Source organism: Gorilla gorilla, chromosome 9 (assembly GCF_029281585.2).
Source record: "Gorilla gorilla gorilla isolate KB3781 chromosome 9, NHGRI_mGorGor1-v2.1_pri, whole genome shotgun sequence".
Lineage (NCBI taxonomy): Eukaryota > Metazoa > Chordata > Mammalia > Primates > Hominidae > Gorilla > Gorilla gorilla.
Genome location: NC_073233.2, coordinates 67,669,583 through 67,689,147, shown reverse-complemented (window position 1 = coordinate 67,689,147; position 19,565 = coordinate 67,669,583).

The window sequence follows — 19,565 nt, the reverse complement described above, 5'->3', positions numbered from 1 at the left end:
CTAGAGTGGGTCAAGCCTCCTGTTGAAGTGTCCACATTTCCCTGTACTCTGATCCTTAGCAGTTTACATATGGAGGATTTAATTAATGTCTGTCTTCCCAACTAGACTACAAACTCCCCTAAGACAGGAGTCACACGCTTTTGAATTCCAAGCACTGAGCACGGTACCTGACATGTCATGAGTATTCAAGTATTTTCTGAATGAGTGTGAGAGTGAAAAAAGGAAGTAAGTAATGAATCCTCCAATTAGTCCATGGCAGCCTCCCAAAAAAATAATTCTCCAGGTTCAAAGGAAGGGTTGAAAACATGCTGATGGCACCTGAGTTCTCTCTTTAGCCAGAGTTTCTTTAGCTACCTGAGAGAGATCGCTCACACCTCACCAGATCACAAAATATTGTGATAGCCTTAGAGGAACAGTCAGACCTTTACTGTCAAAGGGAGGAAGATTTAAAGTAGAAGTTTGATCATAGCATTAAAATGGAAAACCAAGGAAAGGAGATGGGCTAAGAAGATAGTTCAAAAGAATTCAGGAAGGTGTTAAAAAGGAGGATGAGGCATAAACCAAATAGAGTGATGAACTTGAAAAAAACACCATTTTCCAAAGACATTAACCAGTTAACTGGTCAGAGTGAGACCCTCTGGTCTTGGATATTAGCAACAAATGATCCTGTCAATAACACCAGACTAGAAACCCCATCCCTTGGCAGTCATGCAATCAAACCACCATAAACCCAAGTTTCTCACCTACCTGACAATAGCCCAGAAGTAGTAAAAACCAAGGAAAGAAAAAGAATCCACCCTTTTAACCACATGGAGGTCTTCATCTTGCTAAAGCTCACAGCGAGGACTGTTCAGGAAACAGAAGGAAGTTAAGGTTTGGGACGCCTCAAGTTATTTTATGCCTGTCACATTGTTCAAGTATAAGAAATTACCTCCTACAGCAAGCACGCACCAAAAGAAAACTTTTACACCACTATCACTTAGCCTCTAGAAAAATAACATTTTATGACAACTTTGGTACTAAAAAGTAAATGTGCATCCCATACAATTAAATAGTTGCTTTCGGTGCCCATGAACCTCAAGCCTTCTTGGGGACTTTTGAAATACCTGAGAGGATGTCATGCACAGGTCAACTGACTCACAGGGCCCTTTGTGGGATCAGTTTAGGGATGCAATAGAGCTTTGTCTTCACTGATGGAGTTCTCTGATAATGCACTTGACGTCATTATTTCAAATTTAAGGTGAGCCCTCCAGAAAGGTCAGTATGCCAACTCATAGAAACAGAATAGTGGTTACCAGACTTGTGGGGAGGGACACAGGGAAAGGGGAGATATATTAGCCAAGCGGTACAAAATTCAGCTAGGAAGAGTAAGTTCAGGTGTTCTTTTGCACAGCATAGTGACTGTAGTTAATAATAATGTATTCTATATTTCTTTTTTTCCTTTTTTTAAATTTTTTTGTTTTTTATTTATTATTATTATACTTTAAGGTTTAGGGTACATGTGCACAATGTGCAGGTTAGTTACATATGTATACATGTGCCATGCTGGTGCGCTGCACCCACTAACTCGTCATCTAGCATTAGGTATATCTCCCAATGCTAACCCTCCCCTCTCCCCCCAACCCACGACAGTCCCCAGAGTGTGATGTTCCCCTTCCTGTGTCCATGTGTTCTCATTGTTCAACTCCCACCTATGAGTGAGAATATGTGGTGTTTGGTTTTTTGTTCTTGTGATAGTTTACTGAGAATGATGATTTCCAATTTCATCCATGTCCCTACAAAGGACATGAACTCATCATTTTTTATGGCTGCATAGTATTCCATGGTGTATATGTGCCACATTTTCTTAATCCAGTCTATCATTGTTGGACATTTGGGTTGGTTCCAAGTCTTTGCTATTGTGAATAATGCTGCAATAAACATATGTGTGCATGTGCCTTTATAGCAGCATGATTTATAGTCCTTTGGGTATATACCCAGTAATGGGATGGCTGGGTCAAATGGTATTTCTAGTTCTAGATCCCTGAGGAATCGCCACACTGACTTCCACAATGGTTGAACTAGTTTACAGTCCCACCAACAGTGTAAAAGTGTTCCTATTTCTCCACATCCTCTCCAGCACCTGTTATTTCCTAACTTTTTAATGATTGCCATTCTAACTGGTGTGAGATGGTATCTCATTGTGGTTTTGATTTGCATTTCTCTGATGGTCAGTGATGGTGAGCATTTTTTCATGTGTTTTTTGGCTGCATAAATGTCTTCTTTTGAGAAGTGTCTGTTCAAGTCCTTCGCCCACTTTTTGATGGGGTTGTTTTTTTCTTGTAAATTTGTTTGAGTTCATTGTAGATTCTGGATATTAGCCCTTTGTCAGATGAGTAGGTTGTGAAAATTTTCTCCCATTTTGTGGACTGCCTGTTCACTCTGATGGTAGTTTCTTTTGCTGTGCAGAAGCTCTTTAGTTTAATTAGATCCCATTTGTCAATTTTGGCTTTTGTTGCCATTGCTTTTGGTGTTTTAGACATGAAGTCCTTGCCCATGCCTATGTCCTGAATGGTAATGCCTAGGTTTTCTTCTAGGGTTTTTATGGTTTTAGGTCGAATGTTTCAGTCATTAATCCATCTTGAATTGATTTTTGTATAAGGTGTAAGGAAGGGATCCAGTTTCAGCTTTCTACATATGGCTAGCCAGTTTTCCCAGCACCATTTATTAAATAGGGAACCCTTCCCCATTGCTTGTTTTTCTCAGGTTTGTCAAAGATCAGATAGTTGTAGATACTGGTGTTATTTCTGAGGGCTCTATTCTGTTCCATTGATCTATATCTCTGTTTTGGTACCAGTACCATGCTGTTTTGGTTACTGTAGACTTGTAGTATAGTTTGAAGTCAGGTAGTGTGATGCCTCCAGCTTTGTTCTTTCGGCTTAGGATTGACTTGGTGATGAAGGCTCTTTTTTGGTTCCATATGAACTTTAAAGTAGTTTTTTCCAATTCTGTGAAGAAAGTCATTGGTAGCTTGATGGGGATGGCATTGAATCTGTAAATTACCTTGGGCAGTATGGCCATTTTCACGATGTTGATTCTTCCTACCCATGAGCATGGAATGTTCTTCCATTTGTTTGTATCCTCTTTTATTTCATTGAGCAGTGGTTTGTAGTTCTCCTTGAAGAGGTCCTTCACATCCCTTGTAAGTTGGATTCCTAGGTATTTTATTGTCTTTGAAGCAATTGTGAATGGGAGTTCACTCATGATTTGGCTCTCTGTTTGTCTGTTGTTGGTGTATAAGAATGCTTGTGATTTTTATACATGGATTTTGTATCCTGAGACTTTGCTGAAGTTGCTGATCAGCTTAAGGAGATTTTGGGCTGAGACAATGGGGTTTTCTAGACATACAAGCATGTTGTCTGCAAACAGGGACAATTTGACTTCCTCTTTTCCTAATTGAATACCCTTTATTTCCTTCTCCTGCCTAATTGCCCTGGCCAGAACTTCCAACACTATGTTGAATAGGAGTGGTGAGAGAGGGCATCACTGTCTTGTGCCAGTTTTCAAAGGGAATGCTTCCAGTTTTTGCCCATTCAGTATGATATTGGCTGTGGGTTTGTCATAGATAGCTCTTATTATTTTGAAATATGTCCCATCAATACCTAATTTATTGAGAGTTTTTAGCATGAAGGGTTGTTGAATTTTGTCAAAGGCCTTTTCTGCATCTATTGAGATAATCATGTGGTTTTTGTCTTTGGTTCTGTTTATATGCTGGATTACATTTATTGATTTGGGTATATTGAACCAGCCTTGCATCCCAGGGATGAAGCCCACTTGATCATGGTGGATAAGCTTTTTGATGTGCTGCTGGATTTGGTTTGCCAGTATTTTATTGAGGATTTTTGCATCAATGTTCATCAAGGATATTGGTCTAAAATTCTCTTTTTTGGTTGTGCCTCTGCCCGGCTTTGGTATCAGGATGATGCTGGCCTCATAAAATGAGTTAGGGAGGATTCCCTCTTTTTCTATTGATTGGAATAGTTTCAGAAGGAATGGTACCAGTTCCTCCTTGTACCTCTGGTAGAATTCGGCTGTGAATCCATCTGGTCCTGGACTCTTTTTGGTTGGTAAGATATTGATTATTGCCACAATTTCAGATCCTGTTATTGGTCTATTCAGAGATTCAACTTCTTCCTGGTTTAGTCTTGGGAGAGTGTATGTGTCGAGGAATTTATCCATTTCTTCTAGATTTTCTAGTTTCTTTTCGTAGAGGTGTTTGTAGTATTCTCTGATGGTAGTTTGTATTTCTGTGGGATCGGTGATGATATCCCCTTTATCATTTTTTATTGAGTCTATTTGATTCTTCTCTCTTTTTTTCTTTATTAGTCTTGCTAGCGGTCTATCAATTTTGTTGATCCTTTCAAAAAACCAGCTCCTGGATTCATTAATTTTTTGAAGAGTTTTTTGTGTCTCTATTTCCTTCAGTTCTGCTCTGATTTTAGTTATTTCTTGCCTTCTGCTAGCTTTTGAATGTGTTTGCTCTTGCTTTTCTAGTTCTTTGAATTGTGATGTTAGGGTGTCAATTTTGGATCTTTCCTGCTTTCTCTTGTGGGCATTTAGTGCTATAAATTTCCCTCTACACACTGCTTTGAATGCATCCCAGAGATTCTGGTATGTTGTGTCTTTGTTCTCGTTGGTTTCAAAGAACGTCTTTATTTCTGCCTTCATTTCGTTATGTACCCAGTAGTCATTCAGGAGCAGGTTGTTCAGTTTCCATGTAGTTGAGCAGTTTTGAGTGAGATTCTTAATCCTGAGTTCTAGTTCGATTGCACTGTGGTCTGAGAGATAGTTTGTTATAATTTCTGTTCTTTTACATTTGCTGAGGAGAGCTTTACTTCCAACTATGTGGTCAGTTTTGGAATAGGTGTGGTGTGGTGCTGAAAAAAATGTATATTCTGTTTATTTGGGGTGAAGAGTTCTGTAGATGTCTATTAGGTCCGCTTGGTGCAGAGCTGAGTTCAGTTCCTGGGTATCCTTGTTGACTTTCTGTCTCATTGATCTGTCTAATGTTGACAGTGGGGTATTAAAGTCTCCCATTATTAATGTGTGGGAGTCTAAGTCTCTTTGTAGGTCACTCAGGACTTGCTTTATGAATCTTGGTGCTCCTGTATTGGGTGCATATATATTTAGGGTAGTTAGCTCTTCTTGTTGAATTGATCCCTTTACTGTCATGTAATGGCCTTCTTTGTCTCTTTTGATCTTTGTTGATTTAAAGTCTGTTTTATCAGAGACTAGGATTGCAACCCCTGCCTTTTTATGTTTTCCATTGGCTTGGTAGATCTTCCTCCATCCTTTTATTTTGAGCCTATGTGTGTCTCTGCACGTGAGATGGGTTTCCTGAATACAGCACACTGATGGGTCTTGACTCTTTATCCAATTTGCCAGTCTGTGTCTTTTAATTGGATCATTTAGTCCATTTACATTTAAAGTTAATATTGTTATGTGTGAATTTGATCCTGTCATTATGATGTTAGCTGGTGATTTTGCTCATTAGTTGATGCAGTTTCTTACTAGTCTCGATGGTCTTTACATTTTGGCATGATTTTGCAGCAGCTGGTACTGGTTTTTCCTTTCCATGTTTAGCGCTTCCTTCAGGAGCTCTTTTAGGGCAGGCCTGGTGGTGACAAAATCTCTCAGCATTTGCTTGTCTGTAAAGTATTTTATTTCTCCTTCACTTATAAAGCTTAGTTTGGCTGGATATGAAATTCTGGGTTGAAAATTCTTTTCTTTAAGAATGTTGAATATTGGCCCCCACTCTCTTCTGGCTTGTTAGAGTTTCTGCCAAGAGATCAGCTGTTAGTCTGATGGGCTTCCCTTTGAGGGTAACCCAACCTTTATCTCTGGCTGCCCTTAACATTTTTTCCTTCATTTCAACTTTGGTGAATCTGACAATTATGTGTCTTGGAGTTGCTCTTCTCGAGGAGTATCTTTGTGGCATTCTCTGTATTTCCTGAATCTGAATGTTGGCCTGCCTTGCTAGATTGGGGAAGTTCTCCTGGATAATATCGTGCAGAGTGTTTTCCAACTTGGTTCCATTCTCCCGTCACTTTCAGGTACACCAATCAGACGTAGATTTGGTCTTTTCACATAGTCCCATATTTTTTGGAGGCTTTGCTCATTTCTTTTGATTCTTTTTTCTCTAAACTTTCCTTCTCACTTCATTTCATTCATTTCATCTTCCATCGCTGATACCCTTTCTTCCAGTTGATCACATCGGCTCCTGAGGCTTCTGCATTCTTCACGTAGTTCTTGAGCCTTGGTTTTCAGCTCCATCAGCTCCTTTAAGCACTTCTCTGTATTGGTTATTCTAGTTATACATTCTTCTAAATTTTTTTCAAAGTTTTCAACTTCTTTGCCTTTGGTTTGAATGTCCTCCCACAGCTCAGAGTAATTTGATCGTCTGAAGCCTTCTTCTCTCAGCTTGTCAAAGTCATTCTCCATCCAGCTTTGTTCCGTTGCCGGTGAGGAACTGCGTTTCTTTGGAGGAGGAGAGGCGCTCTGCTTTTTAGAGTTTCCAGTTTTTCTGCTCTGTTTTTTCCCCATCTTTGTGGTTTTATCTACTTTTGGTCTTTGATGATGGTGATGTACAGCTGGGTTTTTGGTGTGGATGTCCTTTCTGTTTGTTAGTTTTCCTTCTAACAGACAGGACCCTCAGCTGCAGGTCTGTTGGAGTACCCGGCCGTGTGAGGTGTCAGTCTGCCCCTGCTAGGGGGTACCTCCAGTTAGGCTGCTCGGGGCTCAGGGTTCAGGGACCCACTTGAGGAGGCAGTCTGCCCATTCTCAGATCTCCAGCTGCGTGCTGGGAGAACCACTGCTCTCTTCAAAGCTGTCAGACAGCGACACTTAAGTCTGCAGCGGTTACTGCTGTCTTTTTGTTTGTCTGTGCCCTGCCCCCCAGAGGTGGAGCCTACAGAGGCAGGCAGGCCTCCTTGAGCTATGGTGGGCTCCACCCAGTTCGAGCTTCCTGGCTGCTTTGTTTACCTAAGCAAGCCTGAGCAATGGTGGGTGCCCCTCCCCCAGCCTCGCTGCCACCTTGCAGTTTGATCTCAGACTGCTGTGCTAGCAATCAGAGAGACTCCGTGGGCGTAGGACCCTCCGAGCCAGGTGCGGGACACAATCTCCTGGTGTGCTGTTTTTTAAGCCTGTCGGAAAAGTGCAGTATTCGGGTGGGAGTGACCTGATCTTCCAGGTGCCGTCTGTCACCCCTTTCTTTGACTAGGAAAGGGAACTCCCTGACCCCGTGTGCTTCCGAGTGAGGCAATGCCTCGCCCTGCTTCGGCTGGTGCACGGTGCACGCACCCACTGACCTGCACCCACTGTCTGGCACTCCCTAGTGAGATGAACCCGGTACCTCAGATGGAAATGCAGAAATCACCCGTCTTCTGCGTCACTCACGCTGGGAGCTGTAGACCGGAGCTGTTCCTATTCGGCCATCTTGGCTCCTCTCCCTCTCTATATTTCAAAGTTACTAAAATATCAGATTTTAAATGTTCTCACCACAAAGAAATGATAAGTATGTGATAGATATGTTTATTAGCCTGATTATATCATTCCATAATGTATACAGGTATCAAAACATCACATTGTACCCCACAAATATATATAATTATTTACCAATTAAAAGTAAAATTAAAAAAGACAAAAACTGCATGATTTCATTTATATATAGAATCTTAAAAAGTCAAACTCATAGAAACAAAGTGTAGAGTAATGGTTTCCATGGGGCGAGGGTGAGAGGAAAGGGACTGGGGAGATGTTGGTCAAAGGATACAAAATTTCAGTTTGACAAGAGGAAAAAGTTCAGGAGATCTATTGTACAATGTGGTGACTATAACAATGTCACAATGTACTGTGTACTTGAAAATTGTATACAATTATATAATTATTAATAACAAGGTATTGTATACTTGAAAATTGCTGAGCATTTTACTATATTTTCTTTTTTGACAACTAAATATTGTACATGTTTACTATATACAACATGATGTTTTAAAACATATATGTAGTCTGTGGCCATACCACCCCAAACGTGCCTAAAATATGTATTAGTTTGGTGCAAAAGTAATTGCAGTGTTTTGCCATTACTTTCAATGGCAAAGAAAAAAAAACGCAATTACTTATGCATCAACCTAAAATACGGAATGACTAGATTGAGCTAATTAACATGCCTCATACACATTTCCTTATACACTTATGCTTTGCAGCAAAAACCATTTAAAATCTACTCTCAGTGATTTTCAAAATACAATACATTGTTCTTAACTGTAGTCACCATGTTGTACAATATATCTCTTGAAATTATTCCTCCTATCTACTTGAAATTTAAGAAAGAAGATTTTAAATTTTATGACTACAATAAAGGTTAGTATGTGGAACTAAGAATATGTTAATTAACTCAATTTAGCCATTCTACAATGTATACATATATCAAAACATCACTTTGTATACCACAAATATATACAATTTTTGTCCATTAAAAATAAATAGGAGGCAGGACTAGATTGCAGCTCCAGATAGAGCAGCGTGCGGAGGCTCACATTGTGAATTTAAGCTCCAGATCAACAGCAAGGACAAACCAGCAACCTTGAGAGGACCCACAGACCCTCTGAAAGAAGCAACTGCTCCTGCAGGACCCAGGAGACACTCCAAATACTGCACTGGTATCCACAGCTGAGAGCCCATAGATGGTTCACCTCACAGGACTCTGCGCAGACAACCCCCAGTACCAGCCCAGGGTAGATTTGCTGGGTGGCTAGACCCAGAAGAGAGACAACAATCATTCAGCGGTTCAGCTCACAGGAAGCCACATTCATAGGAAAAGGGGGAGAGTATACATCAAGGGAACACCCGGTGGGCAAAAGAATCTGAACAACAGCCTTCAGCCCTAGACCTTCCTTCTGACACAGCCTACACAAATGAGAAGGAACCACAACCCTGGTAATATGACAAAATAAGGCTCTTTAACGCCCCCCAAAAATCGTACCATTTTACTAGCAATGGATTCAAACCAAGAAATCCCTGATTCACTTGAAAAAGAATTCAGAAGGTTAGTTATTAAGCTATTCAGGGAGGCACCAGAGAACGGTGAAGCCCAGTGCAAGGAAACCAAAAAAAAATACACAAGTGAAGGGAGAAATATTCAAGGAAATAGATAGCTTAAAGAAAACACAATCAAATATTCAGGAAAGTTTGGACACACTTTTAGAAATGCAAAACACTCTGGAAAGTCTCAGCAATAGAATTGAACAAGTAGAAGAAAGCAATTCCGAGCTCAAAAACAATGTCTTCAAATTAATCCAATCCAACAAAGACAAAGAAAAAAGAGTAAGAAAATATGAACAAAGCCTCCAAGAAGTCTAGGACTACATTAAACGACCAAACCTAAGAATAATCAGCATTCCTAAGGAAGAAAAGAATTCTAAAAGCTTAGAAAACAGATTTGGGGGAATAATTGAGGAAAACTTCCCCAGCCTTGCTAGAGACCTAGATATCCAAATACAAGAAGCACAAAGAACACCGGGGAAATTCATCTCAAAAAGATAATTGCCTGGACACATTGTCATCAGGTTATCCAAAGTTGAGATAAAGAAAAGAATTTTAAGAGCTGTGAGACAGAAGCACCAGGTAACCTATAAAGGAAAACATATACGATTAAGAGCAGATTTGTGAGAGGAAACCCCACAGGCTAGAAGGGATTGAGGCCCTATCTTCAGCCTTCTCAAACAAAACAATCATCAGCCAAGAATTTTGTATCCACTGAAACTAAGCATCATATATGAAGGCAAGATATGGTTCTCAGACAAACAAATGCTGAGAGAATTTGCCACTACCAAGCCACCACTACAAGAATTGCTAAAAAGAGCTCTAAATCTTGAAACAAATCCTAGAAACACATCAAAACAGAATCTCTTTAAAGCATAAATCACACAGGACCTATAAAACAAAAATACAAGTTAAAAAACACAAACAAACAAAAACAAGGTACACAGGCAACGAATAGCATGATGAATGCAAGGGTACCTCACATTTCAATACTAACATTGAATGTAAATGGCCTAAATACTCCACATAAAAGAAACAGAACTGCAGAATGGATAAGAATTCACCAATAAACTATCTCCTGCCTTCAGGAGACTCACCTAACACATAAGGACTTGCAAAAACTTAAAGGGGTGGAAAAAGGCATTTCATGCAAATGGACACCAAAGGCGAAGCAGGAGTAGCTATTCTTATATCAGATAAAACAAAATTTAAAGCAACAGCTGTTAAAAGAGACAAACAGGGACATTATATAATGGTAAGAGGCCTTGTCCAACAGGAAAATACCACAATCCTAAACATATATGCACCTAACACTGGAGCTCCCAAATTTATAAAACAATTGCTAAAAGACCTAAAAAATGACACAGACAGTAACACAATAATAGTGGGGGAACTTCAATACTCCACTGACAGCATTAGACAGATCATCAAGATAGAAAGTGAACAAAGAAACAATGGATTTATACTATACCTTGGAACAAATAGACTTAACAGATATACACAGAACATTTCATTCAACAACTAAAGAATACACATTCTATCCAACAGTGCATGGACCTTTCTCCAAAATAGACCATGTGATAGTCCATAAAACAAGCCTCAATAAATTTAAAACAATTGAAATTATATCAAGCATTCTCTAAGACCAGAGTGGAATAAAACTGGAAATCAACTCCAAAAGGAATCTTCAAAACCATGCCAATACAAGGGAATTAAATAACTTGCTCCTGAATGAACATTGGGTCAAAAATGAAATCAAGATGGAAATTTAAAAATTCTTCGAACTGAATGACAATAATGACACAACCTACCGAAACCTCTGGGATACAGCAAAGGCAGTGCTAAGAGGAAAGTTCATAGCCTGAAAAACCTACATCAAAAAGACTGAAAGAACACAAACTGACATTCTAAGGTCACACCTCAAGGGACTAGAGAAACAAGAACAAACCAAACCCAAACCAGACTAATAACAGCAGAAGAAAGGAATTAACAAAGATCAGAGCAGAACTAAAAGTAATTGGAACAAAAAAAAGCAATACAGAAGAGAAATGAAACAAAAAGCTGCTTCTTTGAGAAGATAAATAAAACTGATAGACTATTAGCAAGATTAACCAAGAAAAGAAGAGAGAAAATCCAAATAACCTCACTAAGAAATTAAACAGGAGATATTATAACTGACACCACTGAAATACAAAAGATCATTCAAGGCTACTATGAACACCTTTACACATATAAACTAGAAAACCTAGAAGACATGAATAAATTCCTGGAAAACTACAACCCTTCTAGCTCATATCAGGAAGAATTACATACCCAGAACAGACCAATAATAAGCAGCAAGATTGAAATGGTAATTTAAAAATTACCAACAAAAAATGTCCAGGACCAGATGGATTCACAGCAGAATTCTACCAGACATTCGAAGAAGAATTGGTACCAATCCTTTTGACACTACTCCACAATATAGAGAAAGAAGAAACCCACCCTAACTCATTCTATGAAGCCAGCAACACCCTAATCCCAAAACCAGGGAAGGACATAACAAAAATATAAAGCTACAGACTGATATCCTTGATGAACATAGATGCTAAAATCCTTAACAAAATACTAGCTAACTGAATTCAACAACATATCAAAAAAATAATTCACAATGATCAAGTCAGTTTCATACCACGGTTGCAGGGATGGTTTAACATAAACAAGTCAATAAATGTCATATACCACATAAACAGAATTAAAAACAAAAATCACATGATCATCTCAATAGATGTAGAAAAAGCATTTGACAAAATCCAGCATCGCTTTATGATTAAAACTCTCAGCAAAATTGGCATACAAGGGACATATCTTAATGTAATAAAAGACAAACCCACAGCCAACATAATACTGAATGGGGAAAAGTCGAAAGCATTCCCTCTGAGAACTGGAACAAGACAAGGATGTCCACACTCACCACTCTTCTTCAACATAGTACTGGAAGTCCTAGCCAGAGCAGTCAGACAAGAGAAAGAAATAAAGGGCATCCAAATTGGTAAAGAGGAAGTCAAACTGTCACTGTTTGCTGACAACATGGTCGTTTACCTTGAAAACCCTAAAGACTTCTCCAGAAAGCTTCTAGAACTGATAAAAGAATTCAGCAATGTTTCTGGATACAAGATTAATGTACACAAATCAGTAGCTCTTCTATACACCAACAGCGACCAAGTGGAGAATCAAATCAAGAACTCAACCCCTTTTACAATAGCTGCAAAAAAAATTAAAATACTTATGAATATACCTAACCAAGGTGCTGAAAGACCTTCAAAAGGAAAACTATAAAACACTGCTGAAAGAAATCATAGACAACACAAACAAATGAAAACACATCCCATGCTCATGGATGGGTAGAATCAATACTGTGAAAATGACCATACTGCCAAAAGCAATATAAAAATTGAATGCAATTCCCATCAAAATACCACCATCATTCTTCACAGAATTAGAAAAAACAATTCTAAAATTAATATGAAACCAAAAAAGACCCTGCATAGCCCAGGCAAGACTAACCAAAAAGAACAAATCTGGAGACATCACATTACCTGATTTCAAACTATACTATTAGGCCATAGTCACCAAAACAGTGTGTTACTGGTATGAAAATAGGCACATAGACCAATGGGACAGAACAGAGAACCCAGAAATAAACCCAAATACTTACAGCCAACTGATCTTCAACAAAGCAAACAAAAACATAAAGTGGTGAAAGGACAGCCTTTGCAACAAATGCCACATGTAGAAGAATGAAACTGCATCCTCATATCTCACCTTATACAAAAATCAACTCAAGGTGGATTAAAGGCTTAAACCTAAGCCCTGAAACTAAAAATTCTAGAAGATAACATTTGAAAAATCCTTCTAGACATGAGCTTAGGCAAGGATTTCATGACCAAGAACCAAAAAGCAAATACAATAAAAACATAGATAAATAGCTGGGACCTAATTAAACTAAAGAGCTTTTGCATAGCAAAAGGAACAGTCAGCAGAGTAAACAGACAACCTACAGATTGGGAGAAAATCTTCACAATCTATACATCTGAAAAAGGATTAATATCCAGAATCTACAACGAACTCAAACAAATCAATAAGAAAAACAAACAAACAATCCCATCAAAAAGTGGGCTAAGGACATAAATAGACAATTCTCAAAAGAAGATATACAAATGGCCAACAAACATATGAAAAAATGTTCAACATCACTAATGATCATGGAAATGCAAATCAAAACCACAGTGCAATACCACCCTACTCCTGCAAGAACGGCCATAATCAAAAAGTCAAAAAACAGATGTTGGCATGGTGATCAGGGAACACTTCTACACTGCTAGGGGGAATATAAACTTGTACAGCCATTATAGAAAATGGTCTGGAGAGTCCTTAAAGAACTAAAAGTAGAACTACTCTTTGATCCAGCAATCCCACTACTGGGTATCTACCCAAGGGAAAAGAAGTGATTATTTAAAAAAGATTCTTACACACGCATGTTTATAGCAGCACAATCACAATTGCAAAATCATAGAACCAACCCAAACATCTGTCAATCAACAAGTGGATAAAGATGTGATGGAATGCTACTTTGCCATAAAAAGGAATGAGTTAACAGTATTTGCAGAGACCTGGATGAGACTGGAGACTATTATTCTAAGTACCTCAGGAATGGAAAACCAAACATCATTACGTTCTTGCTAATACGTGGGAGCTAAGCTATGAGGACACAAAGGCATAAGAATGATACAATGGGCCGGGCACCGTGGCTCATGCCTGTCATCCCAGCACTTTGGGAGGCCAAGGCGGGCAGATCACGAGGTCAGGAGATGGAGACCATCCTGGCTAACACAGTGAAACACGGTCTCTACTAAAAATACAAAAAAATTAGCCAAGAGTGGTGGTGGGCGCCTGTGTTCCCAGCTACCTGGGAGGCTGAAGCAGGAGAATGGCATGAACCAGGGAGGTGGAGCTGGCAGTGAGCCGAGACCGCGCCACTGCACTCTAGCCTGGGTTACAGAGCAAGACTCCATCTCAAAAAAAAAAAAAAAAAAAAAAAAAAAGAATGATACAATGGACTTTGGGGACTTGGGGGGAAGAGTGGGGAGGGAGGCAAGGGATAAAAGACTACAAATATGGTGCAGTACATACTGCTCAGGTGATGGATGCACCAAAATTTCACAAATCCCTACTAATACCTTCTGTACCCCAATAACTTATGGATAAATAAATAAGCCAGGTAAGGTGGCACACACCTGTAGTCTCAGCTACTTGGGAAGCTGAGGTGGGAGGATCACTTGAGCCCACAAGTTCAAAGCTGCAGTGAGCTATGATGGCCCCGCTGTACTCCAGCCTGGGCAACAGAATGAGACCCTGTCTCTTGTAAAACAAAATTAAAAATATATAAAGGTAAATAAATAAGAAATTCTGTAGTCTCACCTGCCCTCAGAGGTAATCACTATTATCAGCTTGATATATGGCCTTTTATATACATAGCTGTCTTCATAAAAACATGATGCCATACTATTCTGCCATCTGCAATTACTACTTTGTTGACATCACTCTGAACCAGTAGCTAAGTATCCACCACTTTTTAAAAGTCATATAAAAATATATGGTAGAGATATTTGACTAACCCATGATCTCTTGGTGAATATTTCAGCAATTTTCAAATTTTCATTATACATTAATATCCTAAAATATATTTTGTTGGACATCTATATAACTGTTTCCACAGAACAAAGTCCATTGCACCTGGCTCATCCATTGATTCTAATTAGCCAATAATTACATAGTATTTCATTACATATTTAGTTCTGTTCCTGAAGTTTCTTTGCTCTTTTGAGTATCTATTCTTGCATCACTATTAAAGTGTGTAAACACTCTAGTTTTATAATATATTTTAATATAGAAAAAAGCCTCGCTTCTTTTTAAAAAAATTTATTGGAACTTCTGCCATGTTTATTCTTTTGAATCAACTTTACAACCATTGTATTAGTTTCCCCCAAAAGTTCCCATTATTATTTTTATTGGAATTCCATAAAATTTTTAGATTTATTAAAGAAAATTTGGTGTATTTATATGGTATTTCCTATCCAGGAGCAATGTATTATCTCTCTTTATTCAATCTTGTTATATTCCAGATTTTTAAATATTTTTTTAATTATACTTTAAGTTTCAGGGTACATGTGCACAACTTGCAGGTTAGTTACATATGTATACATGTGCCATGTTGGTGTGCTGTACCCATTAACTCATCATTTACATTAGGTATATCTCCTAATGCTACCCCTCCCCCCTCCCCCTCCCCCACAACAGGACCCTGTGTGTGATGTTCCCCTTCCTGTGTCCAAGTGTTCTCATTGTTCAATTCCCACCTATGAGTGAGAACACACGGTGTTTGGTTTTTTGTCCTTGCAATAGTTTGCTGAGAATGATGGTTTCCAGCTTCATCCATGTCCCTACAAAGGACATGAACTCATCATTTTTTATGGCTGCATAGTATTCCATGCTGTATATGTGCCACATTTTCTTAATCTAGTCTATCGTTGATGGACATTTGGGTTGGTTCCAAGTATTCGCTATTGTGAACTAGAAATACCCTTTGACCCAGCCATCCCATATTCCAGATTTTTTAAAGACTTCCTCTTAAAATGTGCTACATGTGTCTTATATTTCTTTTCTAAATGTTGTATATTTGTTTGCCGCTGTGACCAAAATTTCATTTCTGCAATATTTGTAACCTATAACAAACATGAAACGTACTTATTATGCTTGTGATCATTGTACGTAGTTTCTATATATAGTACATATCATACATATCATGCATTTTCTATATTTTATGTTTAATATGCATGTATATTAAGTACATTAATTCTATTGAGTGTCATTACTTTTAAAATGATAATTTACTGATTTCTCTTACTATTTTAAATTTACTTAAAGCCAGTCCCTTTGGCTGTTCCAGATATGTATATTACTATAAAAAAATTATTTTGCCTCATTCTTTTAAATGTAAGACAGACATTGAATTACCTCAACTATCATAAGCTGATGGCTTTCTGTGACTAAACTCTGTCACCCAGTGATTGGAGGGATTAGATACTGAAATCAGATGACTCTGGAGACCTGTTACATGTTTTCCTACTCATTGCAAATGATGCAGCACCTTATATGAGGAAGCTTCAAGCCAGAATGGCACAGGGGGAGCATCTTCTCCTGGAAGGTTCCATAGGTAAACTCCCTGGAGTGTCTGGAGCTACTGACATGAATATATCAGGCAATAGTAGGGCAAAGCAAGCAAAGCATGTTCCACTTCTACACATGGCCAGTTTCTTAAAAGAGTAAAGGGTCAAAAAGTAGAAAGATACAACATGAATAGTTGGCAAAGAATGTGATGTTTTGTGTTACATGTTCTCTGAAGGGCCATCATAGACTCACAGAGCTCCTTAGAGAAATGGAAACTTCAAGGCAGACAATAAAGCGAATACTCCCAGAGTCCGCCTGAGTGTGAAGAGAAGTTCAGGGCTTAGCAACTAAAACAGCTGTCCTGCAGTCAGCAAGTATTTTGGAACTAGTGTGCAAAAGAGAAGTAACATGTATTGAGCAGCTACCATATGACAGTCATTTTTCTTCATTTATTCTATTATCAAAGATCAAATATTGATGACTCTTTCCTATTACTACTGCTTTTTAAATGTTTTATAACTAACATTAAAAAGTAGGAAATTTTATACTAAACTTCTGAATTCTTTTGAAAATTAGAAGATGTACATTTGTGCTTTGGCTAAATATGGACTATACCCTCAAAAAATGGTTTAAGCTTTCCAAACTACCTCAGTTTTCATCATTTTTCTTTTTTTATGTTACCTACCTACACACTATTTATTTCTGAAATTTTTATTATTTTATAATCCTATCTTTCAAAAATGGAAGATATGTACATAAATGTATAAGATATAGATAACTTCCCATGGATGGGACTAATCCAGGGGGGTGGGGGATTAATGGAAGTGCTTTTTTTCTCTCTTTAGAACTTTTTTAATATATATTTACTTTTTTCTGTTTTAAGGTCCTCTTTAATGTATCAGCTCATTTTGAGAGATCTCACTTATCAATGGTTCTTGAGTTTTCAGGTACTTTATGCAAGCGTTGCAGCCTCCTTAAACCAAATATCTATTAAACTACATACAAAAATATCTGCAAAGGCATTTTTGTAGGAATTCTAGCAATAACCACACATTGAAGTAAAAATATAATACAGAACACAGCTTGGCAGAGACAAAATAATCCATGCTTACTGTAAGCAAATGTTAGTGTGTAGGATGAGCTTCAACAAAAACAAAGGCTATTTCCAGCACACTTTTTCAATCAGTAGTTAATCCAGGCAAGGCTGCTAATGAGGTAGCTCAATGTCATTCCCCCTAACTTAGTGGTAGTAGAAAATGAAAGATTATGGCTATTCAATTAAGCCAACAGGAAAATCATGACTCTCCACCTCTAAGCTATTTCTGGATCCTTGTGAAGAATTTGCAAACTCCCTGATGCTCTCCCTTTAGGTACATGGAATATTTTCACCAAAACACAAAAAAAACAGTACTGATTCTGACATTGCAAGCACAGCACAATTCTCAATTATTTCCCATAGATGAAGCTTTCACCAAAGGCCATGCTACTTTGTTCTGAATCCCTTTCAGGACATCACTATTTCCTCTTTTATCTTTGCCTAGAAATGTAATGTTTGGGCAAAGAAAGAAAAGGGAAAGTAAGAAGCAGGAATGAGTCAGAGAGAGACAGCAGGAAAAGGAAACGGGTGGGAAACTGAACACTGCAGCTTTCTCACAACCCCTGACAGGGTGTGTCATGGAGCATGCTCACTACTTAACAGTACAATGAGATTCCAGAACATCAGCCAAATCCCTAGTCTAACCTGGGCATAAAATTGCATGCTAAAAATAAAATACATTTTTCCCCAAAAATTTATTTAAAATTAAGCGTGACATTCACGTGGAAATTAAGACCAAACTGCGATATGCTTTTCATTTCCAATGTACAAAGAGTTTTTTTTCTGAGAATGGCAAATTCTAAATAAGTAAAATAAATATGGCATTTATTTAAATAGACTGGCCCACAGATTAATCTTAATTAAGTGGTGTTAATTGTTGGGAGAGAAAATGTTCTATCAAAATTGCTGTAAGAACTTTTGAATGTTCTTGACATGCATGTATTTAAAGATATTAAAAAGATTTTTAGTTTAACAGTTTTGGGTTACAGCTCCAGGCATGGGGCGGGGATGATTGACTACGCATTTGATATGTGTCTTATTAATCATAAGGTTCTTTCCCCCATAGCAAAGTACACATAAATGCAAAGCTTTAGTGCTTGGCTGACTGTAATAGGACATCTGCATAAAAGGAATAAACTTAACACCTCAACCAATAAGCCGGAAGATATTATGCTGCACAAACGTGCAGTTTTTACTGTGTTGCCCAGGCTACAGTATTATTTTTCAAGTTTTGGGTTTTCTTTTACACCATGCATTTATTTCCATCTGAATTAATCACGGGTATTTTCTTTAACATAAGCTATTTTAAATATAAACTTCATTCCTGAATATCTTCAGATACATTCTGTTAGTTTAAATAAACTCAGGCAGACATTAATCCAATTTAAATAACTACATATGAATGAGGCTACAGTATTATTCAATCCAGAGTGTGTCATTTCCATTCAAGAAGGCTTGCTATGCATAAATATATTTCATGTTCTGATGAACATATATATCATGTTCTGATGAGCACTTTTGAAGTGCTCCCTTCAAAGGACGTAAAAGAAATATTAAATAAAGGAGCTTTCAAAACGTTCCATTAGGCTATGATTCGAGGGGGAGATGAGTGGAAATGGCTATTGATAGTTATGTAACTGGAGATCTTTGTGGTAATGCATGAAAGTATAAATTGACTCCAGCAAACTCATTTTTCCCTGAAACTTTTGGTGTAAAAGTATATATTATTATTATTTTCAGACAGGGTCTTGCCCTGTTGCCCAGGCTGGAGTGCAGTGGTGTGATCTTGACTCACTGCACACTTAACCTCCCAGGCTCAAGCGATCCTTCCACCTCAGCCCACCTCCAAGTAGCTGGGACTACAGGTGCATGCCACCACTCTTGGCAAATTTTTATATTTTTTGATGGAGACAGGGTTTCGCCATCTTGCCCAGGCTAGTCTCCAACTCCTGGGCCCAAGCGATATGCCCACCTCGGCCTCCCAAAATGCTGGGATTACAGGTGTGAGTCACTGCACTCAGCCTTTTATTATTTTCAAAGTTTATTCTGCTTTTACTGAAATGCAACAAATATTTATTGAGCACCTGCTGTATTATTATATAGTCCATTCCTACCAGGCTGTTACAGCCATTGATGATTTTATTGAAAGATTCTCCCCAGGGCCTGAAAGCTTAGGGGG